The sequence below is a fragment of the Schistocerca serialis genome, unplaced genomic scaffold, assembly GCF_023864345.2.
Source record: "Schistocerca serialis cubense isolate TAMUIC-IGC-003099 unplaced genomic scaffold, iqSchSeri2.2 HiC_scaffold_1369, whole genome shotgun sequence".
Taxonomy (NCBI): domain Eukaryota; kingdom Metazoa; phylum Arthropoda; class Insecta; order Orthoptera; family Acrididae; genus Schistocerca; species Schistocerca serialis.
This window is the reverse complement of record NW_026047590.1, coordinates 124,515-146,242: the sequence shown is the minus strand read 5'-3', so window position 1 is coordinate 146,242 and position 21,728 is coordinate 124,515. Positions and strand designations below refer to the sequence as shown.

At 49.4% G+C, this 21,728-nt stretch overlaps 67 non-coding genes across 67 annotated transcripts; all 67 read left to right on the top strand.

Annotated features, from left to right (window-relative positions):
• The first annotated feature begins 175 nt into the window (after window positions 1-175).
• On the top strand, window positions 176-247 carry Trnat-ugu (transfer RNA threonine (anticodon UGU)). Its single transcript has one exon. It is a non-coding gene; the product is annotated as a tRNA-Thr (tRNA).
• A 246-nt stretch (window positions 248-493) lies between these two features.
• On the top strand, window positions 494-565 carry Trnat-ugu (transfer RNA threonine (anticodon UGU)). Its single transcript has one exon. It is a non-coding gene; the product is annotated as a tRNA-Thr (tRNA).
• Window positions 566-811: 246 nt separating this feature from the next.
• On the top strand, window positions 812-883 carry Trnat-ugu (transfer RNA threonine (anticodon UGU)). The gene has a single exon. It is a non-coding gene; the product is annotated as a tRNA-Thr (tRNA).
• Window positions 884-1,129: 246 nt separating this feature from the next.
• Window positions 1,130-1,201, top strand: Trnat-ugu (transfer RNA threonine (anticodon UGU)). The gene has a single exon. It is a non-coding gene; the product is annotated as a tRNA-Thr (tRNA).
• Window positions 1,202-1,447: 246 nt separating this feature from the next.
• Trnat-ugu (transfer RNA threonine (anticodon UGU)) lies at window positions 1,448-1,519 on the top strand. Its single transcript has one exon. It is a non-coding gene; the product is annotated as a tRNA-Thr (tRNA).
• A 246-nt stretch (window positions 1,520-1,765) lies between these two features.
• Window positions 1,766-1,837, top strand: Trnat-ugu (transfer RNA threonine (anticodon UGU)). Its single transcript has one exon. It is a non-coding gene; the product is annotated as a tRNA-Thr (tRNA).
• A 246-nt stretch (window positions 1,838-2,083) lies between these two features.
• Trnat-ugu (transfer RNA threonine (anticodon UGU)) lies at window positions 2,084-2,155 on the top strand. Its single transcript has one exon. It is a non-coding gene; the product is annotated as a tRNA-Thr (tRNA).
• A 246-nt stretch (window positions 2,156-2,401) lies between these two features.
• Trnat-ugu (transfer RNA threonine (anticodon UGU)) lies at window positions 2,402-2,473 on the top strand. The gene has a single exon. It is a non-coding gene; the product is annotated as a tRNA-Thr (tRNA).
• A 246-nt stretch (window positions 2,474-2,719) lies between these two features.
• Window positions 2,720-2,791, top strand: Trnat-ugu (transfer RNA threonine (anticodon UGU)). Its single transcript has one exon. It is a non-coding gene; the product is annotated as a tRNA-Thr (tRNA).
• Window positions 2,792-3,037: 246 nt separating this feature from the next.
• Trnat-ugu (transfer RNA threonine (anticodon UGU)) lies at window positions 3,038-3,109 on the top strand. Its single transcript has one exon. It is a non-coding gene; the product is annotated as a tRNA-Thr (tRNA).
• A 246-nt stretch (window positions 3,110-3,355) lies between these two features.
• Window positions 3,356-3,427, top strand: Trnat-ugu (transfer RNA threonine (anticodon UGU)). Its single transcript has one exon. It is a non-coding gene; the product is annotated as a tRNA-Thr (tRNA).
• Window positions 3,428-3,673: 246 nt separating this feature from the next.
• Trnat-ugu (transfer RNA threonine (anticodon UGU)) lies at window positions 3,674-3,745 on the top strand. The gene has a single exon. It is a non-coding gene; the product is annotated as a tRNA-Thr (tRNA).
• Window positions 3,746-3,991: 246 nt separating this feature from the next.
• Window positions 3,992-4,063, top strand: Trnat-ugu (transfer RNA threonine (anticodon UGU)). Its single transcript has one exon. It is a non-coding gene; the product is annotated as a tRNA-Thr (tRNA).
• Window positions 4,064-4,309: 246 nt separating this feature from the next.
• On the top strand, window positions 4,310-4,381 carry Trnat-ugu (transfer RNA threonine (anticodon UGU)). The gene has a single exon. It is a non-coding gene; the product is annotated as a tRNA-Thr (tRNA).
• A 246-nt stretch (window positions 4,382-4,627) lies between these two features.
• Trnat-ugu (transfer RNA threonine (anticodon UGU)) lies at window positions 4,628-4,699 on the top strand. The gene has a single exon. It is a non-coding gene; the product is annotated as a tRNA-Thr (tRNA).
• Window positions 4,700-4,945: 246 nt separating this feature from the next.
• Trnat-ugu (transfer RNA threonine (anticodon UGU)) lies at window positions 4,946-5,017 on the top strand. The gene has a single exon. It is a non-coding gene; the product is annotated as a tRNA-Thr (tRNA).
• Window positions 5,018-5,263: 246 nt separating this feature from the next.
• Window positions 5,264-5,335, top strand: Trnat-ugu (transfer RNA threonine (anticodon UGU)). The gene has a single exon. It is a non-coding gene; the product is annotated as a tRNA-Thr (tRNA).
• Window positions 5,336-5,581: 246 nt separating this feature from the next.
• Window positions 5,582-5,653, top strand: Trnat-ugu (transfer RNA threonine (anticodon UGU)). The gene has a single exon. It is a non-coding gene; the product is annotated as a tRNA-Thr (tRNA).
• Window positions 5,654-5,899: 246 nt separating this feature from the next.
• Trnat-ugu (transfer RNA threonine (anticodon UGU)) lies at window positions 5,900-5,971 on the top strand. The gene has a single exon. It is a non-coding gene; the product is annotated as a tRNA-Thr (tRNA).
• A 247-nt stretch (window positions 5,972-6,218) lies between these two features.
• On the top strand, window positions 6,219-6,290 carry Trnat-ugu (transfer RNA threonine (anticodon UGU)). Its single transcript has one exon. It is a non-coding gene; the product is annotated as a tRNA-Thr (tRNA).
• Window positions 6,291-6,536: 246 nt separating this feature from the next.
• Trnat-ugu (transfer RNA threonine (anticodon UGU)) lies at window positions 6,537-6,608 on the top strand. Its single transcript has one exon. It is a non-coding gene; the product is annotated as a tRNA-Thr (tRNA).
• A 246-nt stretch (window positions 6,609-6,854) lies between these two features.
• Trnat-ugu (transfer RNA threonine (anticodon UGU)) lies at window positions 6,855-6,926 on the top strand. The gene has a single exon. It is a non-coding gene; the product is annotated as a tRNA-Thr (tRNA).
• A 246-nt stretch (window positions 6,927-7,172) lies between these two features.
• On the top strand, window positions 7,173-7,244 carry Trnat-ugu (transfer RNA threonine (anticodon UGU)). The gene has a single exon. It is a non-coding gene; the product is annotated as a tRNA-Thr (tRNA).
• A 246-nt stretch (window positions 7,245-7,490) lies between these two features.
• Trnat-ugu (transfer RNA threonine (anticodon UGU)) lies at window positions 7,491-7,562 on the top strand. Its single transcript has one exon. It is a non-coding gene; the product is annotated as a tRNA-Thr (tRNA).
• A 246-nt stretch (window positions 7,563-7,808) lies between these two features.
• Trnat-ugu (transfer RNA threonine (anticodon UGU)) lies at window positions 7,809-7,880 on the top strand. The gene has a single exon. It is a non-coding gene; the product is annotated as a tRNA-Thr (tRNA).
• Window positions 7,881-8,126: 246 nt separating this feature from the next.
• Trnat-ugu (transfer RNA threonine (anticodon UGU)) lies at window positions 8,127-8,198 on the top strand. The gene has a single exon. It is a non-coding gene; the product is annotated as a tRNA-Thr (tRNA).
• A 246-nt stretch (window positions 8,199-8,444) lies between these two features.
• Trnat-ugu (transfer RNA threonine (anticodon UGU)) lies at window positions 8,445-8,516 on the top strand. The gene has a single exon. It is a non-coding gene; the product is annotated as a tRNA-Thr (tRNA).
• Window positions 8,517-8,762: 246 nt separating this feature from the next.
• On the top strand, window positions 8,763-8,834 carry Trnat-ugu (transfer RNA threonine (anticodon UGU)). Its single transcript has one exon. It is a non-coding gene; the product is annotated as a tRNA-Thr (tRNA).
• Window positions 8,835-9,080: 246 nt separating this feature from the next.
• Window positions 9,081-9,152, top strand: Trnat-ugu (transfer RNA threonine (anticodon UGU)). The gene has a single exon. It is a non-coding gene; the product is annotated as a tRNA-Thr (tRNA).
• Window positions 9,153-9,398: 246 nt separating this feature from the next.
• On the top strand, window positions 9,399-9,470 carry Trnat-ugu (transfer RNA threonine (anticodon UGU)). The gene has a single exon. It is a non-coding gene; the product is annotated as a tRNA-Thr (tRNA).
• A 246-nt stretch (window positions 9,471-9,716) lies between these two features.
• Trnat-ugu (transfer RNA threonine (anticodon UGU)) lies at window positions 9,717-9,788 on the top strand. The gene has a single exon. It is a non-coding gene; the product is annotated as a tRNA-Thr (tRNA).
• Window positions 9,789-10,034: 246 nt separating this feature from the next.
• On the top strand, window positions 10,035-10,106 carry Trnat-ugu (transfer RNA threonine (anticodon UGU)). The gene has a single exon. It is a non-coding gene; the product is annotated as a tRNA-Thr (tRNA).
• Window positions 10,107-10,352: 246 nt separating this feature from the next.
• Trnat-ugu (transfer RNA threonine (anticodon UGU)) lies at window positions 10,353-10,424 on the top strand. Its single transcript has one exon. It is a non-coding gene; the product is annotated as a tRNA-Thr (tRNA).
• A 246-nt stretch (window positions 10,425-10,670) lies between these two features.
• Trnat-ugu (transfer RNA threonine (anticodon UGU)) lies at window positions 10,671-10,742 on the top strand. The gene has a single exon. It is a non-coding gene; the product is annotated as a tRNA-Thr (tRNA).
• Window positions 10,743-10,988: 246 nt separating this feature from the next.
• Window positions 10,989-11,060, top strand: Trnat-ugu (transfer RNA threonine (anticodon UGU)). Its single transcript has one exon. It is a non-coding gene; the product is annotated as a tRNA-Thr (tRNA).
• Window positions 11,061-11,306: 246 nt separating this feature from the next.
• On the top strand, window positions 11,307-11,378 carry Trnat-ugu (transfer RNA threonine (anticodon UGU)). Its single transcript has one exon. It is a non-coding gene; the product is annotated as a tRNA-Thr (tRNA).
• Window positions 11,379-11,624: 246 nt separating this feature from the next.
• Trnat-ugu (transfer RNA threonine (anticodon UGU)) lies at window positions 11,625-11,696 on the top strand. The gene has a single exon. It is a non-coding gene; the product is annotated as a tRNA-Thr (tRNA).
• A 246-nt stretch (window positions 11,697-11,942) lies between these two features.
• On the top strand, window positions 11,943-12,014 carry Trnat-ugu (transfer RNA threonine (anticodon UGU)). Its single transcript has one exon. It is a non-coding gene; the product is annotated as a tRNA-Thr (tRNA).
• Window positions 12,015-12,260: 246 nt separating this feature from the next.
• On the top strand, window positions 12,261-12,332 carry Trnat-ugu (transfer RNA threonine (anticodon UGU)). Its single transcript has one exon. It is a non-coding gene; the product is annotated as a tRNA-Thr (tRNA).
• A 246-nt stretch (window positions 12,333-12,578) lies between these two features.
• Trnat-ugu (transfer RNA threonine (anticodon UGU)) lies at window positions 12,579-12,650 on the top strand. The gene has a single exon. It is a non-coding gene; the product is annotated as a tRNA-Thr (tRNA).
• A 246-nt stretch (window positions 12,651-12,896) lies between these two features.
• Window positions 12,897-12,968, top strand: Trnat-ugu (transfer RNA threonine (anticodon UGU)). Its single transcript has one exon. It is a non-coding gene; the product is annotated as a tRNA-Thr (tRNA).
• Window positions 12,969-13,214: 246 nt separating this feature from the next.
• Trnat-ugu (transfer RNA threonine (anticodon UGU)) lies at window positions 13,215-13,286 on the top strand. The gene has a single exon. It is a non-coding gene; the product is annotated as a tRNA-Thr (tRNA).
• Window positions 13,287-13,532: 246 nt separating this feature from the next.
• Window positions 13,533-13,604, top strand: Trnat-ugu (transfer RNA threonine (anticodon UGU)). The gene has a single exon. It is a non-coding gene; the product is annotated as a tRNA-Thr (tRNA).
• A 246-nt stretch (window positions 13,605-13,850) lies between these two features.
• On the top strand, window positions 13,851-13,922 carry Trnat-ugu (transfer RNA threonine (anticodon UGU)). The gene has a single exon. It is a non-coding gene; the product is annotated as a tRNA-Thr (tRNA).
• A 246-nt stretch (window positions 13,923-14,168) lies between these two features.
• Trnat-ugu (transfer RNA threonine (anticodon UGU)) lies at window positions 14,169-14,240 on the top strand. Its single transcript has one exon. It is a non-coding gene; the product is annotated as a tRNA-Thr (tRNA).
• A 246-nt stretch (window positions 14,241-14,486) lies between these two features.
• Window positions 14,487-14,558, top strand: Trnat-ugu (transfer RNA threonine (anticodon UGU)). The gene has a single exon. It is a non-coding gene; the product is annotated as a tRNA-Thr (tRNA).
• Window positions 14,559-14,804: 246 nt separating this feature from the next.
• Window positions 14,805-14,876, top strand: Trnat-ugu (transfer RNA threonine (anticodon UGU)). The gene has a single exon. It is a non-coding gene; the product is annotated as a tRNA-Thr (tRNA).
• A 246-nt stretch (window positions 14,877-15,122) lies between these two features.
• On the top strand, window positions 15,123-15,194 carry Trnat-ugu (transfer RNA threonine (anticodon UGU)). Its single transcript has one exon. It is a non-coding gene; the product is annotated as a tRNA-Thr (tRNA).
• Window positions 15,195-15,440: 246 nt separating this feature from the next.
• On the top strand, window positions 15,441-15,512 carry Trnat-ugu (transfer RNA threonine (anticodon UGU)). The gene has a single exon. It is a non-coding gene; the product is annotated as a tRNA-Thr (tRNA).
• Window positions 15,513-15,758: 246 nt separating this feature from the next.
• Trnat-ugu (transfer RNA threonine (anticodon UGU)) lies at window positions 15,759-15,830 on the top strand. The gene has a single exon. It is a non-coding gene; the product is annotated as a tRNA-Thr (tRNA).
• A 246-nt stretch (window positions 15,831-16,076) lies between these two features.
• On the top strand, window positions 16,077-16,148 carry Trnat-ugu (transfer RNA threonine (anticodon UGU)). Its single transcript has one exon. It is a non-coding gene; the product is annotated as a tRNA-Thr (tRNA).
• Window positions 16,149-16,394: 246 nt separating this feature from the next.
• Window positions 16,395-16,466, top strand: Trnat-ugu (transfer RNA threonine (anticodon UGU)). The gene has a single exon. It is a non-coding gene; the product is annotated as a tRNA-Thr (tRNA).
• Window positions 16,467-16,712: 246 nt separating this feature from the next.
• Window positions 16,713-16,784, top strand: Trnat-ugu (transfer RNA threonine (anticodon UGU)). Its single transcript has one exon. It is a non-coding gene; the product is annotated as a tRNA-Thr (tRNA).
• A 246-nt stretch (window positions 16,785-17,030) lies between these two features.
• Window positions 17,031-17,102, top strand: Trnat-ugu (transfer RNA threonine (anticodon UGU)). Its single transcript has one exon. It is a non-coding gene; the product is annotated as a tRNA-Thr (tRNA).
• A 246-nt stretch (window positions 17,103-17,348) lies between these two features.
• On the top strand, window positions 17,349-17,420 carry Trnat-ugu (transfer RNA threonine (anticodon UGU)). Its single transcript has one exon. It is a non-coding gene; the product is annotated as a tRNA-Thr (tRNA).
• A 246-nt stretch (window positions 17,421-17,666) lies between these two features.
• Trnat-ugu (transfer RNA threonine (anticodon UGU)) lies at window positions 17,667-17,738 on the top strand. Its single transcript has one exon. It is a non-coding gene; the product is annotated as a tRNA-Thr (tRNA).
• A 246-nt stretch (window positions 17,739-17,984) lies between these two features.
• Window positions 17,985-18,056, top strand: Trnat-ugu (transfer RNA threonine (anticodon UGU)). Its single transcript has one exon. It is a non-coding gene; the product is annotated as a tRNA-Thr (tRNA).
• Window positions 18,057-18,302: 246 nt separating this feature from the next.
• Trnat-ugu (transfer RNA threonine (anticodon UGU)) lies at window positions 18,303-18,374 on the top strand. The gene has a single exon. It is a non-coding gene; the product is annotated as a tRNA-Thr (tRNA).
• Window positions 18,375-18,620: 246 nt separating this feature from the next.
• Window positions 18,621-18,692, top strand: Trnat-ugu (transfer RNA threonine (anticodon UGU)). The gene has a single exon. It is a non-coding gene; the product is annotated as a tRNA-Thr (tRNA).
• Window positions 18,693-18,938: 246 nt separating this feature from the next.
• Trnat-ugu (transfer RNA threonine (anticodon UGU)) lies at window positions 18,939-19,010 on the top strand. The gene has a single exon. It is a non-coding gene; the product is annotated as a tRNA-Thr (tRNA).
• Window positions 19,011-19,256: 246 nt separating this feature from the next.
• Trnat-ugu (transfer RNA threonine (anticodon UGU)) lies at window positions 19,257-19,328 on the top strand. Its single transcript has one exon. It is a non-coding gene; the product is annotated as a tRNA-Thr (tRNA).
• A 246-nt stretch (window positions 19,329-19,574) lies between these two features.
• Trnat-ugu (transfer RNA threonine (anticodon UGU)) lies at window positions 19,575-19,646 on the top strand. The gene has a single exon. It is a non-coding gene; the product is annotated as a tRNA-Thr (tRNA).
• A 246-nt stretch (window positions 19,647-19,892) lies between these two features.
• Window positions 19,893-19,964, top strand: Trnat-ugu (transfer RNA threonine (anticodon UGU)). Its single transcript has one exon. It is a non-coding gene; the product is annotated as a tRNA-Thr (tRNA).
• Window positions 19,965-20,210: 246 nt separating this feature from the next.
• Trnat-ugu (transfer RNA threonine (anticodon UGU)) lies at window positions 20,211-20,282 on the top strand. Its single transcript has one exon. It is a non-coding gene; the product is annotated as a tRNA-Thr (tRNA).
• Window positions 20,283-20,528: 246 nt separating this feature from the next.
• Window positions 20,529-20,600, top strand: Trnat-ugu (transfer RNA threonine (anticodon UGU)). Its single transcript has one exon. It is a non-coding gene; the product is annotated as a tRNA-Thr (tRNA).
• A 246-nt stretch (window positions 20,601-20,846) lies between these two features.
• Trnai-uau (transfer RNA isoleucine (anticodon UAU)) lies at window positions 20,847-20,918 on the top strand. The gene has a single exon. It is a non-coding gene; the product is annotated as a tRNA-Ile (tRNA).
• A 246-nt stretch (window positions 20,919-21,164) lies between these two features.
• Window positions 21,165-21,236, top strand: Trnat-ugu (transfer RNA threonine (anticodon UGU)). Its single transcript has one exon. It is a non-coding gene; the product is annotated as a tRNA-Thr (tRNA).
• The last annotated feature ends 492 nt before the right edge of the window (window positions 21,237-21,728 follow it).

Sequence of the window (21,728 nt, the reverse complement as noted above, 5' to 3'; positions counted from 1 at the left end):
AGCCAAGATCACAGATGACGATAGACGAAAGACGGCAGCACCCGTCACTCATCGCTGTGGACCTCAGTGGTAGCGAATTGTTGTGGCAGAGTAAATCTTTGTACGCATTTTCTGGACTCTGAAATGTATTTTTCTCGAGGGCTGTGACGATCGCAAAGAGGTGTAAGCTGTAACAGCCTCCTTAGCTCAGGGGCAGAGCACTGGTCTTGTAAACCAGGGGCCGTGAGTTCGATTCTCACAGGGGGCAGCACAATTTTAAATGGGCCAATGTACTGCTGTGAACCGAAAATTTCAAAATAGCGTGTCTCTTCGGGCCTGAGCCAAGATCACAGATGACGATAGACGAAAGACGGCAGCACCCGTCACTCATCGCTGTGGACCTCAGTGGTAGCGAATTGTTGTGGCAGAGTAAATCTTTGTACGCATTTTCTGGACTCTGAAATGTATTTTTCTCGAGGGCTGTGACGATCGCAAAGAGGTGTAAGCTGTAACAGCCTCCTTAGCTCAGGGGCAGAGCACTGGTCTTGTAAACCAGGGGCCGTGAGTTCGATTCTCACAGGGGGCAGCACAATTTTAAATGGGCCAATGTACTGCTGTGAACCGAAAATTTCAAAATAGCGTGTCTCTTCGGGCCTGAGCCAAGATCACAGATGACGATAGACGAAAGACGGCAGCACCCGTCACTCATCGCTGTGGACCTCAGTGGTAGCGAATTGTTGTGGCAGAGTAAATCTTTGTACGCATTTTCTGGACTCTGAAATGTATTTTTCTCGAGGGCTGTGACGATCGCAAAGAGGTGTAAGCTGTAACAGCCTCCTTAGCTCAGGGGCAGAGCACTGGTCTTGTAAACCAGGGGCCGTGAGTTCGATTCTCACAGGGGGCAGCACAATTTTAAATGGGCCAATGTACTGCTGTGAACCGAAAATTTCAAAATAGCGTGTCTCTTCGGGCCTGAGCCAAGATCACAGATGACGATAGACGAAAGACGGCAGCACCCGTCACTCATCGCTGTGGACCTCAGTGGTAGCGAATTGTTGTGGCAGAGTAAATCTTTGTACGCATTTTCTGGACTCTGAAATGTATTTTTCTCGAGGGCTGTGACGATCGCAAAGAGGTGTAAGCTGTAACAGCCTCCTTAGCTCAGGGGCAGAGCACTGGTCTTGTAAACCAGGGGCCGTGAGTTCGATTCTCACAGGGGGCAGCACAATTTTAAATGGGCCAATGTACTGCTGTGAACCGAAAATTTCAAAATAGCGTGTCTCTTCGGGCCTGAGCCAAGATCACAGATGACGATAGACGAAAGACGGCAGCACCCGTCACTCATCGCTGTGGACCTCAGTGGTAGCGAATTGTTGTGGCAGAGTAAATCTTTGTACGCATTTTCTGGACTCTGAAATGTATTTTTCTCGAGGGCTGTGACGATCGCAAAGAGGTGTAAGCTGTAACAGCCTCCTTAGCTCAGGGGCAGAGCACTGGTCTTGTAAACCAGGGGCCGTGAGTTCGATTCTCACAGGGGGCAGCACAATTTTAAATGGGCCAATGTACTGCTGTGAACCGAAAATTTCAAAATAGCGTGTCTCTTCGGGCCTGAGCCAAGATCACAAATGACGATAGACGAAAGACGGCAGCACCCGTCACTCATCGCTGTGGACCTCAGTGGTAGCGAATTGTTGTGGCAGAGTAAATCTTTGTACGCATTTTCTGGACTCTGAAATGTATTTTTCTCGAGGGCTGTGACGATCGCAAAGAGGTGTAAGCTGTAACAGCCTCCTTAGCTCAGGGGCAGAGCACTGGTCTTGTAAACCAGGGGCCGTGAGTTCGATTCTCACAGGGGGCAGCACAATTTTAAATGGGCCAATGTACTGCTGTGAACCGAAAATTTCAAAATAGCGTGTCTCTTCGGGCCTGAGCCAAGATCACAGATGACGATAGACGAAAGACGGCAGCACCCGTCACTCATCGCTGTGGACCTCAGTGGTAGCGAATTGTTGTGGCAGAGTAAATCTTTGTACGCATTTTCTGGACTCTGAAATGTATTTTTCTCGAGGGCTGTGACGATCGCAAAGAGGTGTAAGCTGTAACAGCCTCCTTAGCTCAGGGGCAGAGCGCTGGTCTTGTAAACCAGGGGCCGTGAGTTCGATTCTCACAGGGGGCAGCACAATTTTAAATGGGCCAATGTACTGCTGTGAACCGAAAATTTCAAAATAGCGTGTCTCTTCGGGCCTGAGCCAAGATCACAGATGACGATAGACGAAAGACGGCAGCACCCGTCACTCATCGCTGTGGACCTCAGTGGTAGCGAATTGTTGTGGCAGAGTAAATCTTTGTACGCATTTTCTGGACTCTGAAATGTATTTTTCTCGAGGGCTGTGACGATCGCAAAGAGGTGTAAGCTGTAACAGCCTCCTTAGCTCAGGGGCAGAGCACTGGTCTTGTAAACCAGGGGCCGTGAGTTCGATTCTCACAGGGGGCATCACAATTTTAAATGGGCCAATGTACTGCTGTGAACCGAAAATTTCAAAATAGCGTGTCTCTTCGGGCCTGAGCCAAGATCACAGATGACGATAGACGAAAGACGGCAGCACCCGTCACTCATCGCTGTGGACCTCAGTGGTAGCGAATTGTTGTGGCAGAGTAAATCTTTGTACGCATTTTCTGGACTCTGAAATGTATTTTTCTCGAGGGCTGTGACGATCGCAAAGAGGTGTAAGCTGTAACAGCCTCCTTAGCTCAGGGGCAGAGCACTGGTCTTGTAAACCACGGGCCGTGAGTTCGATTCTCACAGGGGGCAGCACAATTTTAAATGGGCCAATGTACTGCTGTGAACCGAAAATTTCAAAATAGCGTGTCTCTTCGGGCCTGAGCCAAGATCACAGATGACGATAGACGAAAGACGGCAGCACCCGTCACTCGTCGCTGTGGACCTCAGTGGTAGCGAATTGTTGTGGCAGAGCAAATCTTTGTACGCATTTTCTGGACTCTGAAATGTATTTTTCTCGAGGGCTGTGACGATCGCAAAGAGGTGTAAGCTGTAACAGCCTCCTTAGCTCAGGGGCAGAGCACTGGTATTGTAAACCAGGGGCCGTGAGTTCGATTCTCACAGGGGGCAGCACAATTTTAAATGGGCCAATGTACTGCTGTGAACCGAAAATTTCAAAATAGCGTGTCTCTTCGGGCCTGAGCCAAGATCACAGATGACGATAGACGAAAGACGGCAGCACCCGTCACTCATCGCTGTGGACCTCAGTGGTAGCGAATTGTTGTGGCAGAGTAAATCTTTGTACGCATTTTCTGGACTCTGAAATGTATTTTTCTCGAGGGCTGTGACGATCGCAAAGAGGTGTAAGCTGTAACAGCCTCCTTAGCTCAGGGGCAGAGCACTGGTCTTGTAAACCAGGGGCCGTGAGTTCGATTCTCACAGGGGGCAGCACAATTTTAAATGGGCCAATGTACTGCTGTGAACCGAAAATTTCAAAATAGCGTGTCTCTTCGGGCCTGAGCCAAGATCACAGATGACGATAGACGAAAGACGGCAGCACCCGTCACTCATCGCTGTGGACCTCAGTGGTAGCGAATTGTTGTGGCAGAGTAAATCTTTGTACGCATTTTCTGGACTCTGAAATGTATTTTTCTCGAGGGCTGTGACGATCGCAAAGAGGTGTAAGCTGTAACAGCCTCCTTAGCTCAGGGGCAGAGCACTGGTCTTGTAAACCAGGGGCCGTGAGTTCGATTCTCACAGGGGGCAGCACAATTTTAAATGGGCCAATGTACTGCTGTGAACCGAAAATTTCAAAATAGCGTGTCTCTTCGGGCCTGAGCCAAGATCACAGATGACGATAGACGAAAGACGGCAGCACCCGTCACTCATCGCTGTGGACCTCAGTGGTAGCGAATTGTTGTGGCAGAGTAAATCTTTGTACGCATTTTCTGGACTCTGAAATGTATTTTTCTCGAGGGCTGTGACGATCGCAAAGAGGTGTAAGCTGTAACAGCCTCCTTAGCTCAGGGGCAGAGCACTGGTCTTGTAAACCAGGGGCCGTGAGTTCGATTCTCACAGGGGGCAGCACAATTTTAAATGGGCCAATGTACTGCTGTGAACCGAAAATTTCAAAATAGCGTGTCTCTTCGGGCCTGAGCCAAGATCACAGATGACGATAGACGAAAGACGGCAGCACCCGTCACTCATCGCTGTGGACCTCAGTGGTAGCGAATTGTTGTGGCAGAGTAAATCTTTGTACGCATTTTCTGGACTCTGAAATGTATTTTTCTCGAGGGCTGTGACGATCGCAAAGAGGTGTAAGCTGTAACAGCCTCCTTAGCTCAGGGGCAGAGCACTGGTCTTGTAAACCAGGGGCCGTGAGTTCGATTCTCACAGGGGGCAGCACAATTTTAAATGGGCCAATGTACTGCTGTGAACCGAAAATTTCAAAATAGCGTGTCTCTTCGGGCCTGAGCCAAGATCACAGATGACGATAGACGAAAGACGGCAGCACCCGTCACTCATCGCTGTGGACCTCAGTGGTAGCGAATTGTTGTGGCAGAGTAAATCTTTGTACGCATTTTCCGGACTCTGAAATGTATTTTTCTCGAGGGCTGTGACGATCGCAAAGAGGTGTAAGCTGTAACAGCCTCCTTAGCTCAGGGGCAGAGCACTGGTCTTGTAAACCAGGGGCCGTGAGTTCGATTCTCACAGGGGGCAGCACAATTTTAAATGGGCCAATGTACTGCTGTGAACCGAAAATTTCAAAATAGCGTGTCTCTTCGGGCCTGAGCCAAGATCACAGATGACGATAGACGAAAGACGGCAGCACCCGTCACTCATCGCTGTGGACCTCAGTGGTAGCGAATTGTTGTGGCAGAGTAAATCTTTGTACGCATTTTCTGGACTCTGAAATGTATTTTTCTCGAGGGCTGTGACGATCGCAAAGAGGTGTAAGCTGTAACAGCCTCCTTAGCTCAGGGGCAGAGCACTGGTCTTGTAAACTAGGGGCCGTGAGTTCGATTCTCACAGGGGGCAGCACAATTTTAAATGGGCCAATGTACTGCTGTGAACCGAAAATTTCAAAATAGCGTGTCTCTTCGGGCCTGAGCCAAGATCACAGATGACGATAGACGAAAGACGGCAGCACCCGTCACTCATCGCTGTGGACCTCAGTGGTAGCGAATTGTTGTGGCAGAGTAAATCTTTGTACGCATTTTCTGGACTCTGAAATGTATTTTTCTCGAGGGCTGTGACGATCGCAAAGAGGTGTAAGCTGTAACAGCCTCCTTAGCTCAGGGGCAGAGCACTGGTCTTGTAAACCAGGGGCCGTGAGTTCGATTCTCACAGGGGGCAGCACAATTTTAAATGGGCCAATGTACTGCTGTGAACCGAAAATTTCAAAATAGCGTGTCTCTTCGGGCCTGAGCCAAGATCACAGATGACGATAGACGAAAGACGGCAGCACCCGTCACTCATCGCTGTGGACCTCAGTGGTAGCGAATTGTTGTGGCAGAGTAAATCTTTGTACGCATTTTCTGGACTCTGAAATGTATTTTTCTCGAGGGTTGTGACGATCGCAAAGAGGTGTAAGCTGTAACAGCCTCCTTAGCTCAGGGGCAGAGCACTGGTCTTGTAAACCAGGGGCCATGAGTTCGATTCTCACAGGGGGCAGCACAATTTTAAATGGGCCAATGTACTGCTGTGAACCGAAAATTTCAAAATAGCGTGTCTCTTCGGGCCTGAGCCAAGATCACAGATGACGATAGACGAAAGACGGCAGCACCCGTCACTCATCGCTGTGGACCTCAGTGGTAGCGAATTGTTGTGGCAGAGTAAATCTTTGTACGCATTTTCTGGACTCTGAAATGTATTTTTCTCGAGGGCTGTGACGATCGCAAAGAGGTGTAAGCTGTAACAGCCTCCTTAGCTCAGGGGCAGAGCACTGGTCTTGTAAACCAGGGGCCGTGAGTTCGATTCTCACAGGGGGCAGCACAATTTTAAATGGGCCAATGTACTGCTGTGAACCGAAAATTTCAAAATAGCGTGTCTCTTCGGGCCTGAGCCAAGATCACAGATGACGATAGACGAAAGACGGCAGCACCCGTCACTCATCGCTGTGGACCTCAGTTTTTAGCGAATTGTTGTGGCAGAGTAAATCTTTGTACGCATTTTCTGGACTCTGAAATGTATTTTTCTCGAGGGCTGTGACGATCGCAAAGAGGTGTAAGCTGTAACAGCCTTCTTAGCTCAGGGGCAGAGCACTGGTCTTGTAAACCAGGGGCCGTGAGTTCGATTCTCACAGGGGGCAGCACAATTTTAAATGGGCCAATGTACTGCTGTGAACCGAAAATTTCAAAATAGCGTGTCTCTTCGGGCCTGAGCCAAGATCACAGATGACGATAGACGAAAGACGGCAGCACCCGTCACTCATCGCTGTGGACCTCAGTGGTAGCGAATTGTTGTGGCAGAGTAAATCTTTGTACGCATTTTCTGGACTCTGAAATGTATTTTTCTCGAGGGCTGTGACGATCGCAAAGAGGTGTAAGCTGTAACAGCCTCCTTAGCTCAGGGGCAGAGCGCTGGTCTTGTAAACCAGGGGCCGTGAGTTCGATTCTCACAGGGGGCAGCACAATTTTAAATGGGCCAATGTACTGCTGTGAACCGAAAATTTCAAAATAGCGTGTCTCTTCGGGCCTGAGCCAAGATCACAGATGACGATAGACGAAAGACGGCAGCACCCGTCACTCATCGCTGTGGACCTCAGTGGTAGCGAATTGTTGTGGCAGAGTAAATCTTTGTACGCATTTTCTGGACTCTGAAATGTATTTTTCTCGAGGGCTGTGACGATCGCAAAGAGGTGTAAGCTGTAACAGCCTCCTTAGCTCAGGGGCAGAGCACTGGTCTTGTAAACCAGGGGCCGTGAGTTCGATTCTCACAGGGGGCAGCACAATTTTAAATGGGCCAATGTACTGCTGTGAACCGAAAATTTCAAAATAGCGTGTCTCTTCGGGCCTGAGCCAAGATCACAGATGACGATAGACGAAAGACGGCAGCACCCGTCACTCATCGCTGTGGACCTCAGTGGTAGCGAATTGATGTGGCAGAGTAAATCTTTGTACGCATTTTCTGGACTCTGAAATGTATTTTTCTCGAGGGCTGTGACGATCGCAAAGAGGTGTAAGCTGTAACAGCCTCCTTAGCTCAGGGGCAGAGCACTGGTCTTGTAAACCAGGGGCCGTGAGTTCGATTCTCACAGGGGGCAGCACAATTTTAAATGGGCCAATGTACTGCTGTGAACCGAAAATTTCAAAATAGCGTGTCTCTTCGGGCCTGAGCCAAGATCACAGATGACGATAGACGAAAGACGGCAGCACCCGTCACTCATCGCTGTGGACCTCAGTGGTAGCGAATTGTTGTGGCAGAGTAAATCTTTGTACGCATTTTCTGGACTCTGAAATGTATTTTTCTCGAGGGCTGTGACGATCGCAAAGAGGTGTAAGCTGTAACAGCCTCCTTAGCTCAGGGGCAGAGCACTGGTCTTGTAAACCAGGGGCCGTGAGTTCGATTCTCACAGGGGGCAGCACAATTTTAAATGGGCCAATGTACTGCTGTGAACCGAAAATTTCAAAATAGCGTGTCTCTTCGGGCCTGAGCCAAGATCACAGATGACGATAGACGAAAGACGGCAGCACCCGTCACTCATCGCTGTGGACCTCAGTGGTAGCGAATTGTTGTGGCAGAGTAAATCTTTGTACGCATTTTCTGGACTCTGAAATGTATTTTTCTCGAGGGCTGTGACGATCGCAAAGAGGTGTAAGCTGTAACAGCCTCCTTAGCTCAGGGGCAGAGCACTGGTCTTGTAAACCAGGGGCCGTGAGTTCGATTCTCACAGGGGGCAGCACAATTTTAAATGGGCCAATGTACTGCTGTGAACCGAAAATTTCAAAATAGCGTGTCTCTTCGGGCCTTAGCCAAGATCACAGATGACGATAGACGAAAGACGGCAGCACCCGTCACTCATCGCTGTGGACCTCAGTGGTAGCGAATTGTTGTGGCAGAGTAAATCTTTGTACGCATTTTCTGGACTCTGAAATGTATTTTTCTCGAGGGTTGTGACGATCGCAAAGAGGTGTAAGCTGTAACAGCCTCCTTAGCTCAGGGGCAGAGCACTGGTCTTGTAAACCAGGGGCCGTGAGTTCGATTCTCACAGGGGGCAGCACAATTTTAAATGGGCCAATGTACTGCTGTGAACCGAAAATTTCAAAATAGCGTGTCTCTTCGGGCCTGAGCCAAGATCACAGATGACGATAGACGAAAGACGGCAGCACCCGTCACTCATCGCTGTGGACCTCAGTGGTAGCGAATTGTTGTGGCAGAGTAAATCTTTGTACGCATTTTCTGGACTCTGAAATGTATTTTTCTCGAGGGCTGTGACGATCGCAAAGAGGTGTAAGCTGTAACAGCCTCCTTAGCTCAGGGGCAGAGCACTGGTCTTGTAAACCAGGGGCCGTGAGTTCGATTCTCACAGGGGGCAGCACAATTTTAAATGGGCCAATGTACTGCTGTGAACCGAAAATTTCAAAATAGCGTGTCTCTTCGGGCCTGAGCCAAGATCACAGATGACGATAGACGAAAGACGGCAGCACCCGTCACTCATCGCTGTGGACCTCAGTGGTAGCGAATTGTTGTGGCAGAGTAAATCTTTGTACGCATTTTCTGGACTCTGAAATGTATTTTTCTCGAGGGCTGTGACGATCGCAAAGAGGTGTAAGCTATAACAGCCTCCTTACCTCAGGGGCAGAGCACTGGTCTTGTAAACCAGGGGCTGTGAGTTCGATTCTCACAGGGGGCAGCACAATTTTAAATGGGCCAATGTACTGCTGTGAACCGAAAATTTCAAAATAGCGTGTCTCTTCGGGCCTGAGCCAAGATCACAGATGACGATAGACGAAAGACGGCAGCACCCGTCACTCATCGCTGTGGACCTCAGTGGTAGCGAATTGTTGTGGCAGAGTAAATCTTTGTACGCATTTTCTGGACTCTGAAATGTATTTTTCTCGAGGGCTGTGACGATCGCAAAGAGGTGTAAGCTGTAACAGCCTCCTTAGCTCAGGGGCAGAGCACTGGTCTTGTAAACCAGGGGCCGTGAGTTCGATTCTCACAGGGGGCAGCACAATTTTAAATGGGCCAATGTACTGCTGTGAACCGAAAATTTCAAAATAGCGTGTCTCTTCGGGCCTGAGCCAAGATCACAGATGACGATAGACGAAAGACGGCAGCACCCGTCACTCATCGCTGTGGACCTCAGTGGTAGCGAATTGTTGTGGCAGAGTAAATCTTTGTACGCATTTTCTGGACTCTGAAATGTATTTTTCTCGAGGGCTGTGACGATCGCAAAGAGGTGTAAGCTGTAACAGCCTCCTTAGCTCAGGGGCAGAGCACTGGTCTTGTAAACCAGGGGCCGTGAGTTCGATTCTCACAGGGGGCAGCACAATTTTAAATGGGCCAATGTACTGCTGTGAACCGAAAATTTCAAAATAGCGTGTCTCTTCGGGCCTGAGCCAAGATCACAGATGACGATAGACGAAAGACGGCAGCACCCGTCACTCATCGCTGTGGACCTCAGTGGTAGCGAATTGTTGTGGCAGAGTAAATCTTTGTACGCATTTTCTGGACTCTGAAATGTATTTTTCTCGAGGGCTGTGACGATCGCAAAGAGGTGTAAGCTGTAACAGCCTCCTTAGCTCAGGGGCAGAGCACTGGTCTTGTAAACCGGGGGCCGTGAGTTCGATTCTCACAGGGGGCAGCACAATTTTAAATGGGCCAATGTACTGCTGTGAACCGAAAATTTCAAAATAGCGTGTCTCTTCGGGCCTGAGCCAAGATCACAGATGACGATAGACGAAAGACGGCAGCACCCGTCACTCATCGCTGTGGACCTCAGTGGTAGCGAATTGTTGTGGCAGAGTAAATCTTTGTACGCATTTTCTGGACTCTGAAATGTATTTTTCTCGAGGGCTGTGACGATCGCAAAGAGGTGTAAGCTGTAACAGCCTCCTTAGCTCAGGGGCAGAGCACTGGTCTTGTAAACCAGGGGCCGTGAGTTCGATTCTCACAGGGGGCAGCACAATTTTAAATGGGCCAATGTACTGCTGTGAACCGAAAATTTCAAAATAGCGTGTCTCTTCGGGCCTGAGCCAAGATCACAGATGACGATAGACGAAAGACGGCAGCACCCGTCACTCATCGCTGTGGACCTCAGTGGTAGCGAATTGTTGTGGCAGAGTAAATCTTTGTACGCATTTTCTGGACTCTGAAATGTATTTTTCTCGAGGGCTGTGACGATCGCAAAGAGGTGTAAGCTGTAACAGCCTCCTTAGCTCAGGGGCAGAGCACTGGTCTTGTAAACCAGGGGCCGTGAGTTCGATTCTCACAGGGGGCAGCACAATTTTAAATGGGCCAATGTACTGCTGTGAACCGAAAATTTCAAAATAGCGTGTCTCTTCGGGCCTGAGCCAAGATCACAGATGACGATAGACGAAAGACGGCAGCACCCGTCACTCATCGCTGTGGACCTCAGTGGTAGCGAATTGTTGTGGCAGAGTAAATCTTTGTACGCATTTTCTGGACTCTGAAATGTATTTTTCTCGAGGGCTGTGACGATCGCAAAGAGGTGTAAGCTGTAACAGCCTCCTTAGCTCAGGGGCAGAGCACTGGTCTTGTAAACCAGGGGCCGTGAGTTCGATTCTCACAGGGGGCAGCACAATTTTAAATGGGCCAATGTACTGCTGTGAACCGAAAATTTCAAAATAGCGTGTCTCTTCGGGCCTGAGCCAAGATCACAGATGACGATAGACGAAAGACGGCAGCACCCGTCACTCATCGCTGTGGACCTCAGTGGTAGCGAATTGTTGTGGCAGAGTAAATCTTTGTACGCATTTTCTGGACTCTGAAATGTATTTTTCTCGAGGGCTGTGACGATCGCAAAGAGGTGTAAGCTGTAACAGCCTCCTTAGCTCAGGGGCAGAGCACTGGTCTTGTAAACCAGGGGCCGTGAGTTCGATTCTCACAGGGGGCAGCACAAGTTTAAATGGGCCAATGTACTGCTGTGAACCGAAAATTTCAAAATAGCGTGTCTCTTCGGGCCTGAGCCAAGATCACAGATGACGATAGACGAAAGACGGCAGCACCCGTCACTCATCGCTGTGGACCTCAGTGGTAGCGAATTGTTGTGGCAGAGTAAATCTTTGTACGCATTTTCTGGACTCTGAAATGTATTTTTCTCGAGGGCTGTGACGATCGCAAAGAGGTGTAAGCTGTAACAGCCTCCTTAGCTCAGGGGCAGAGCACTGGTCTTGTAAACCAGGGGCCGTGAGTTCGATTCTCACAGGGGGCAGCACAATTTTAAATGGGCCAATGTACTGCTGTGAACCGAAAATTTCAAAATAGCGTGTCTCTTCGGGCCTGAGCCAAGATCACAGATGACGATAGACGAAAGACGGCAGCACCCGTCACTCATCGCTGTGGACCTCAGTGGTAGCGAATTGTTGTGGCAGAGTAAATCTTTGTACGCATTTTCTGGACTCTGAAATGTATTTTTCTCGAGGGCTGTGACGATCGCAAAGAGGTGTAAGCTGTAACAGCCTCCTTAGCTCAGGTGCAGAGCACTGGTCTTGTAAACCAGGGGCCGTGAGTTCGATTCTCACAGGGGGCAGCACAATTTTAAATGGGCCAATGTACTGCTGTGAACCGAAAATTTCAAAATAGCGTGTCTCTTCGGGCCTGAGCCAAGATCACAGATGACGATAGACGAAAGACGGCAGCACCCGTCACTCATCGCTGTGGACCTCAGTGGTAGCGAATTGTTGTGGCAGAGTAAATCTTTGTACGCATTTTCTGGACTCTGAAATGTATTTTTCTCGAGGGCTGTGACGATCGCAAGGAGGTGTAAGCTGTAACAGCCTCCTTAGCTCAGGGGCAGAGCACTGGTCTTGTAAACCAGGGGCCGTGAGTTCGATTCTCACAGGGGGCAGCACAATTTTAAATGGGCCAATGTACTGCTGTGAACCGAAAATTTCAAAATAGCGTGTCTCTTCGGGCCTGAGCCAAGATCACAGATGACGATAGACGAAAGACGGCAGCACCCGTCACTCATCGCTGTGGACCTCAGTGGTAGCGAATTGTTGTGGCAGAGTAAATCTTTGTACGCATTTTCTGGACTCTGAAATGTATTTTTCTCGAGGGCTGTGACGATCGCAAAGAGGTGTAAGCTGTAACAGCCTCCTTAGCTCAGGGGCAGAGCACTGGTCTTGTAAACCAGGGGCCGTGAGTTCGATTCTCACAGGGGGCAGCACAATTGTAAATGGGCCAATGTACTGCTGTGAACCGAAAATTTCAAAATAGCGTGTCTCTTCGGGCCTGAGCCAAGATCACAGATGACGATAGACGAAAGACGGCAGCACCCGTCACTCATCGCTGTGGACCTCAGTGGTAGCGAATTGTTGTGGCAGAGTAAATCTTTGTACGCGTTTTCTGGACTCTGAAATGTATTTTTCTCGAGGGCTGTGACGATCGCAAAGAGGTGTAAGCTGTAACAGCCTCCTTAGCTCAGGGGCAGAGCACTGGTCTTGTAAACCAGGGGCCGTGAGTTCGATTCTCACAGGGGGCAGCACAATTTTAAATGGGCCAATGTACTGCTGTGAACCGAAAATTTCAAAATAGCGTGTCTCTTCGGGCCTGAGCCAAGATCACAGATGACGATAGACGAAAGACGGCAGCACCCGTCACTCATCGCTGTGGACCTCAGTGGTAGCGAATTGTTGTGGCAGAGTAAATCTTTGTACGCATTTTCTGGACTCTGAAATGTATTTTTCTCGAGGGCTGTGACGATCGCAAAGAGGTGTAAGCTGTAACAGCCTCCTTAGCTCAGGGGCAGAGCACTGGTCTTGTAAACCAGGGGCCGTGAGTTCGATTCTCACAGGGGGCAGCACAATTTTAAATGGGCCAATGTACTGCTGTGAACCGAAAATTTCAAAATAGCGTGTCTCTTCGGGCCTGAGCCAAGATCACAGATGACGATAGACGAAAGACGGCAGCACCCGTCACTCATCGCTGTGGACCTCAGTGGTAGCGAATTGTTGTGGCAGAGTAAATCTTTGTACGCATTTTCTGGACTCTGAAATGTATTTTTCTCGAGGGTTGTGACGATCGCAAAGAGGTGTAAGCTGTAACAGCCTCCTTAGCTCAGGGGCAGAGCACTGGTCTTGTAAACCAGGGGCCGTGAGTTCGATTCTCACAGAGGGCAGCACAATTTTAAATGGGCCAATGTACTGCTGTGAACCGAAAATTTCAAAATAGCGTGTCTCTTCGGGCCTGAGCCAAGATCACAGATGACGATAGACGAAAGACGGCAGCACCCGTCACTCATCGCTGTGGACCTCAGTGGTAGCGAATTGTTGTGGCAGAGTAAATCTTTGTACGCATTTTCTGGACTCTGAAATGTATTTTTCTCGAGGGCTGTGACGATCGCAAAGAGGTGTAAGCTGTAACAGCCTCCTTAGCTCAGGGGCAGAGCACTGGTCTTGTAAACCAGGGGCCGTGAGTTCGATTCTCACAGGGGGCAGCACAATTTTAAATGGGCCAATGTACTGCTGTGAACCGAAAATTTCAAAATAGCGTGTCTCTTCGGGCCTGAGCCAAGATCACAGATGACGATAGACGAAAGACGGCAGCACCCGTCACTCATCGCTGTGGACCTCAGTGGTAGCGAATTGTTGTGGCAGAGTAAATCTTTGTACGCATTTTCTGGACTCTGAAATGTATTTTTCTCGAGGGCTGTGACGATCGCAAAGAGGTGTAAGCTGTAACAGCCTCCTTAGCTCAGGGGCAGAGCACTGGTCTTGTAAACCAGGGGCCGTGAGTTCGATTCTCACAGGGGGCAGCACAATTTTAAATGGGCCAATGTACTGCTGTGAACCGAAAATTTCAAAATAGTGTGTCTCTTCGGGCCTGAGCCAAGATCACAGATGACGATAGACGAAAGACGGCAGCACCCGTCACTCATCGCTGTGGACCTCAGTGGTAGCGAATTGTTGTGGCAGAGTAAATCTTTGTACGCATTTTCTGGACTCTGAAATGTATTTTTCTCGAGGGCTGTGACGATCGCAAAGAGGTGTAAGCTGTAACAGCCTCCTTAGCTCAGGGGCAGAGCACTGGTCTTGTAATCCAGGGGTCGTGAGTTCGATTCTCACAGGGGGCAGCACAATTTTAAATGGGCCAATGTACTGCTGTGAACCGAAAATTTCAAAATAGCGTGTCTCTTCGGGCCTGAGCCAAGATCACAGATGACGATAGACGAAAGACGGCAGCACCCGTCACTCATCGCTGTGGACCTCAGTGGTTGCGAATTGTTGTGGCAGAGTAAAGCTTTGTACGCATTTTCTGGACTCTGAAATGTATTTTTCTCGAGGGTTGTGACGATCGCAAAGAGGTGTAAGCTGTAACAGCCTCCTTAGCTCAGGGGCAGAGCACTGGTCTTGTAAACCAGGGGCCGTGAGTTCGATTCTCACAGGGGGCAGCACAATTTTAAATGGGCCAATGTACTGCTGTGAACCGAAAATTTCAAAATAGCGTGTCTCTTCGGGCCTGAGCCAAGATCACAGATGACGATAGACGAAAGACGGCAGCACCCGTCACTCATCGCTGTGGACCTCAGTGGTAGCGAATTGTTGTGGCAGAGTAAATCTTTGTACGCATTTTCTGGACTCTGAAATGTATTTTTCTCGAGGGCTGTGACGATCGCAAAGAGGTGTAAGCTGTAACAGCCTCCTTAGCTCAGGGGCAGAGCACTGGTCTTGTAAACCAGGGGCCGTGAGTTCGATTCTCACAGGGGGCAGCACAATTTTAAATGGGCCAATGTACTGCTGTGAACCGAAAATTTCAAAATAGCGTGTCTCTTCGGGCCTGAGCCAAGATCACAGATGACGATAGACGAAAGACGGCAGCACCCGTCACTCATCGCTGTGGACCTCAGTGGTAGCGAATTGTTGTGGCAGAGTAAATCTTTGTACGCATTTTCTGGACTCTGAAATGTATTTTTCTCGAGGGCTGTGACGATCGCAAAGAGGTGTAAGCTGTAACAGCCTCCTTAGCTCAGGGGCAGAGCACTGGTCTTGTAAACCAGGGGCCGTGAGTTCGATTCTCACAGGGGGCAGCACAATTTTAAATGGGCCAATGTACTGCTGTGAACCGAAAATTTCAAAATAGCGTGTCTCTTCGGGCCTGAGCCAAGATCACAGATGACGATAGACGAAAGACGGCAGCACCCGTCACTCATCGCTGTGGACCTCAGTGGTAGCGAATTGTTGTGGCAGAGTAAATCTTTGTACGCATTTTCTGGACTCTGAAATGTATTTTTCTCGAGGGCTGTGACGATCGCAAAGAGGTGTAAGCTGTAACAGCCTCCTTAGCTCAGGGGCAGAGCACTGGTCTTGTAAACCAGGGGCCGTGAGTTCGATTCTCACAGGGGGCAGCACAATTTTAAATGGGCCAATGTACTGCTGTGAACCGAAAATTTCAAAATAGCGTGTCTCTTCGGGCCTGAGCCAAGATCACAGATGACGATAGACGAAAGACGGCAGCACCCGTCACTCATCGCTGTGGACCTCAGTGGTAGCGAATTGTTGTGGCAGAGTAAATCTTTGTACGCATTTTCTGGACTCTGAAATGTATTTTTCTCGAGGGCTGTGACGATCGCAAAGAGGTGTAAGCTGTAACAGCCTCCTTAGCTCAGGGGCAGAGCGCTGGTCTTGTAAACCAGGGGCCGTGAGTTCGATTCTCACAGGGGGCAGCACAATTTTAAATGGGCCAATGTACTGCTGTGAACCGAAAATTTCAAAATAGCGTGTCTCTTCGGGCCTGAGCCAAGATCACAGATGACGATAGACGAAAGACGGCAGCACCCGTCACTCATCGCTGTGGACCTCAGTGGAAGCGAATTGTTGTGGCAGAGTAAATCTTTGTACGCATTTTCTGGACTCTGAAATGTATTTTTCTCGAGGGCTGTGACGATCGCAAAGAGGTGTAAGCTGTAACAGCCTCCTTAGCTCAGGGGCAGAGCACTGGTCTTGTAAACCAGGGGCCGTGAGTTCGATTCTCACAGGGGGCAGCACAATTTTAAATGGGCCAATGTACTGCTGTTAACCGAAAATTTCAAAATAGCGTGTCTCTTCGGGCCTGAGCCAAGATCACAGATGACGATAGACGAAAGACGGCAGCACCCGTCACTCATCGCTGTGGACCTCAGTGGTAGCGAATTGTTGTGGCAGAGTAAATCTTTGTACGCATTTTCTGGACTCTGAAATGTATTTTTCTCGAGGGCTGTGACGATCGCAAAGAGGTGTAAGCTGTAACAGCCTCCTTAGCTCAGGGGCAGAGCACTGGTCTTGTAAACCAGGGGCCGTGAGTTCGATTCTCACAGGGGGCAGCACAATTTTAAATGGGCCAATGTACTGCTGTGAACCGAAAATTTCAAAATAGCGTGTCTCTTCGGGCCTGAGCCAAGATCACAGATGACGATAGACGAAAGACGGCAGCACCCGTCACTCATCGCTGTGGACCTCAGTGGTAGCGAATTGTTGTGGCAGAGTAAATCTTTGTACGCATTTTCTGGACTCTGAAATGTATTTTTCTCGAGGGCTGTGACGATCGCAAAGAGGTGTAAGCTGTAACAGCCTCCTTAGCTCAGGGGCAGAGCACTGGTCTTGTAAACCAGGGGCCGTGAGTTCGATTCTCACAGGGGGCAGCACAATTTTAAATGGGCCAATGTACTGCTGTGAACCGAAAATTTCAAAATAGCGTGTCTCTTCGGGCCTGAGCCAAGATCACAGATGACGATAGACGAAAGACGGCAGCACCCGTCACTCATCGCTGTGGACCTCAGTGGTAGCGAATTGTTGTGGCAGAGTAAATCTTTGTACGCATTTTCTGGACTCTGAAATGTATTTTTCTCGAGAGCTGTGACGATCGCAAAGAGGTGTACGCTGTAACAGCCTCCTTAGCTCAGGGGCAGAGCACTGGTCTTGTAAACCAGGGGCCGTGAGTTCGATTCTCACAGGGGGCAGCACAATTTTAAATGGGCCAATGTACTGCTGTGAACCGAAAATTTCAAAATAGCGTGTCTCTTCGGGCCTGAGCCAAGATCACAGATGACGATAGACGAAAGACGGCAGCACCCGTCACTCATCGCTGTGGACCTCAGTGGTAGCGAATTGTTGTGGCAGAGTAAATCTTTGTACGCATTTTCTGGGCTCTGAAATGTATTTTTCTCGAGGGCTGTGACGATCGCAAAGAGGTGTAAGCTGTAACAGCCTCCTTAGCTCATGGGCAGAGCACTGGTCTTGTAAACCAGGGGCCGTGAGTTCGATTCTCACAGGGGGCAGCACAATTTTAAATGGGCCAATGTACTGCTGTGAACCGAAAATTTCAAAATAGCGTGTCTCTTCGGGCCTGAGCCAAGATCACAGATGACGATAGACGAAAGACGGCAGCACCCGTCACTCATCGCTGTGGACCTCAGTGGTAGCGAATTGTTGTGGCAGAGTAAATCTTTGTACGCATTTTCTGGACTCTGAAATGTATTTTTCTCGAGGGCTGTGACGATCGCAAAGAGATGTACGCTGTAACAGCCTCCTTAGCTCAGGGGCAGAGCACTGGTCTTGTAAACCAGGGGCCGTGAGTTCGATTCTCACAGGGGGCAGCACAATTTTAAATGGGCCAATGTACTGCTGTGAACCGAAAATTTCAAAATAGCGTGTCTCTTCGGGCCTGAGCCAAGATCACAGATGACGATAGACGAAAGACGGCAGCACCCGTCACTCATCGCTGTGGACCTCAGTGGTAGCGAATTGTTGTGGCAGAGTAAATCTTTGTACGCATTTTCTGGGCTCTGAAATGTATTTTTCTCGAGGGCTGTGACGATCGCAAAGAGGTGTAAGCTGTAACAGCCTCCTTAGCTCAGGGGCAGAGCACTGGTCTTGTAAACCAGGGGCCGTGAGTTCGATTCTCACAGGGGGCAGCACAATTTTAAATGGGCCAATGTACTGCTGTGAACCGAAAATTTCAAAATAGCGTGTCTCTTCGGGCCTGAGCCAAGATCACAGATGACGATAGACGAAAGACGGCAGCACCCGTCACTCATCGCTGTGGACCTCAGTGGTAGCGAATTGTTGTGGCAGAGTAAATCTTTGTACGCATTTTCTGGACTCTGAAATGTATTTTTCTCGAGGGCTGTGACGATCGCAAAGAGGTGTACGCTGTAACAGCCTCCTTAGCTCAGGGGCAGAGCACTGGTCTTGTAAACCAGGGGCCGTGAGTTCGATTCTCACAGGGGGCAGCGCAATTTTAAATGGGCCAATGTACTGCTGTGAACCGAAAATTTCAAAATAGCGTGTCTCTTCGGGCCTGAGCCAAGATCACAGATGACGATAGACGAAAGACGGCAGCACCCGTCACTCATCGCTGTGGACCTCAGTGGTAGCGAATTGTTGTGGCAGAGTAAATCTTTGTACGCATTTTCTGGGCTCTGAAATGTATTTTTCTCGAGGGCTGTGACGATCGCAAAGAGGTGTAAGCTGTAACAGCCTCCTTAGCTCATGGGCAGAGCACTGGTCTTGTAAACCAGGGGCCGTGAGTTCGATTCTCACAGGGGGCAGCACAATTTTAAATGGGCCAATGTACTGCTGTGAACCGAAAATTTCAAAATAGCGTGTCTCTTCGGGCCTGAGCCAAGATCACAGATGACGATAGACGAAAGACGGCAGCACCCGTCACTCATCGCTGTGGACCTCAGTGGTAGCGAATTGTTGTGGCAGAGTAAATCTTTGTACGCATTTTCTGGACTCTGAAATGTATTTTTCTCGAGGGCTGTGACGATCGCAAAGAGGTGTAAGCTGTAACAGCCTCCTTAGCTCAGGGGCAGAGCACTGGTCTTGTAAACCAGGGGCCGTGAGTTCGATTCTCACAGGGGGCAGCACAATTTTAAATGGGCCAATGTACTGCTGTGAACCGAAAATTTCAAAATAGCGTGTCTCTTCGGGCCTGAGCCAAGATCACAGATGACGATAGACGAAAGACGGCAGCACCCGTCACTCATCGCTGTGGACCTCAGTGGTAGCGAATTGTTGTGGCAGAGTAAATCTTTGTACGCATTTTCTGGACTCTGAAATGTATTTTTCTCGAGGGCTGTGACGATCGCAAAGAGGTGTAAGCTGTAACAGCCTCCTTAGCTCAGGGGCAGAGCACTGGTCTTGTAAACCAGGGGCCGTGAGTTCGATTCTCACAGGGGGCAGCACAATTTTAAATGGGCCAATGTACTGCTGTGAACCGAAAATTTCAAAATAGCGTGTCTCTTCGGGCCTGAGCCAAGATCACAGATGACGATAGACGAAAGACGGCAGCACCCGTCACTCATCGCTGTGGACCTCAGTGGTAGCGAATTGTTGTGGCAGAGTAAATCTTTGTACGCATTTTCTGGACTCTGAAATGTATTTTTCTCGAGGGCTGTGACGATCGCAAAGAGGTGTAAGCTGTAACAGCCTCCTTAGCTCAGGGGCAGAGCACTGGTCTTGTAAACCAGGGGCCGTGAGTTCGATTCTCACAGGGGGCAGCACAATTTTAAATGGGCCAATGTACTGCTGTGAACCGAAAATTTCAAAATAGCGTGTCTCTTCGGGCCTGAGCCAAGATCACAGATGACGATAGACGAAAGACGGCAGCACCCGTCACTCATCGCTGTGGACCTCAGTGGTAGCGAATTGTTGTGGCAGAGTAAATCTTTGTACGCATTTTCTGGACTCTGAAATGTATTTTTCTCGAGGGCTGTGACGATCGCAAAGAGGTGTAAGCTGTAACAGCCTCCTTAGCTCAGGGGCAGAGCACTGGTCTTGTAAACCAGGGGCCGTGAGTTCGATTCTCACAGGGGGCAGCACAATTTTAAATGGGCCAATGTACTGCTGTGAACCGAAAATTTCAAAATAGCGTGTCTCTTCGGGCCTGAGCCAAGATCACAGATGACGATAGACGAAAGACGGCAGCACCCGTCACTCATCGCTGTGGACCTCAGTGGTAGCGAATTGTTGTGGCAGAGTAAATCTTTGTACGCATTTTCTGGACTCTGAAATGTATTTTTCTCGAGGGCTGTGACGATCGCAAAGAGGTGTAAGCTGTAACAGCCTCCTTAGCTCATGGGCAGAGCACTGGTCTTGTAAACCAGGGGCCGTGAGTTCGATTCTCACAGGGGACAGCACAATTTTAAATGGGCCAATGTACTGCTGTGAACCGAAAATTTCAAAATAGCGTGTCTCTTCGGGCCTGAGCCAAGATCACAGATGACGATAGACGAAAGACGGCAGCACCCGTCACTCATCGCTGTGGACCTCAGTGGTAGCGAATTGTTGTGGCAGAGTAAATCTTTGTACGCATTTTCTGGACTCTGAAATGTATTTTTCTCGAGGGCTGTGACGATCGCAAAGAGGTGTAAGCTGTAACAGCCTCCTTAGCTCAGGGGCAGAGCACTGGTCTTGTAAACCAGGGGCCGTGAGTTCGATTCTCACAGGGGGCAGCACAATTTTAAATGGGCCAATGTACTGCTGTGAACCGAAAATTTCAAAATAGCGTGTCTCTTCGGGCCTGAGCCAAGATCACAGATGACGATAGACGAAAGACGGCAGCACCCGTCACTCATCGCTGTGGACCTCAGTGGTAGCGAATTGTTGTGGCAGAGTAAATCTTTGTACGCATTTTCTGGACTCTGAATTGTATTTTTCTCGAGGGCTGTGACGATCGCAAAGAGGTGTAAGCTGTAACAGCCTCCTTAGCTCAGGGGCAGAGCACTGGTCTTATAAACCAGGGGCCGTGAGTTCGATTCTCACAGGGGGCAGCACAATTTTAAATGGGCCAATGTACTGCTGTGAACCGAAAATTTCAAAATAGCGTGTCTCTTCGGGCCTGAGCCAAGATCACAGATGACGATAGACGAAAGACGGCAGCACCCGTCACTCATCGCTGTGGACCTCAGTGGTAGCGAATTGTTGTGGCAGAGTAAATCTTTGTACGCATTTTCTGGACTCTGAAATGTATTTTTCTCGAGGGCTGTGACGATCGCAAAGAGGTGTAAGCTGTAACAGCCTCCTTAGCTCATGGGCAGAGCACTGGTCTTGTAAACCAGGGGCCGTGAGTTCGATTCTCACAGGGGGCAGCACAATTTTAAATGGGCCAATGTACTGCTGTGAACCGAAAATTTCAAAATAGCGTGTCTCTTCGGGCCTGAGCCAAGATCACAGATGACGATAGACGAAAGACGGCAGCACCCGTCACTCATCGCTGTGGACCTCAGTGGTAGCGAATTGTTGTGGCAGAGTAAATCTTTGTACGCATTTTCTGGACTCTGAAATGTATTTTTCTCGAGGGCTGTGACGATCGCAAAGAGGTGTAAGCTGTAACAGCCTCCTTAGCTCAGGGGTCAGTCGTGCTCCGGCACTCGGCCAGTGCACATCGCGCGGTGACGGGCGGTAGCGCGGGCCAGTGTTTACGTCGCGAGCAGTGCTGTGGTGGCGAGCTGCGCAGCGTGTGCGAACGCTGTTAACGTTTGTTTCTGTACCACTGTTGTAAGTAAGATGTCGACAATTAACAGAGCGAACAGCGTTCAGTGTGTTTTCGATCGTGCTGCCTTGCGACCGACGGCTTTCGA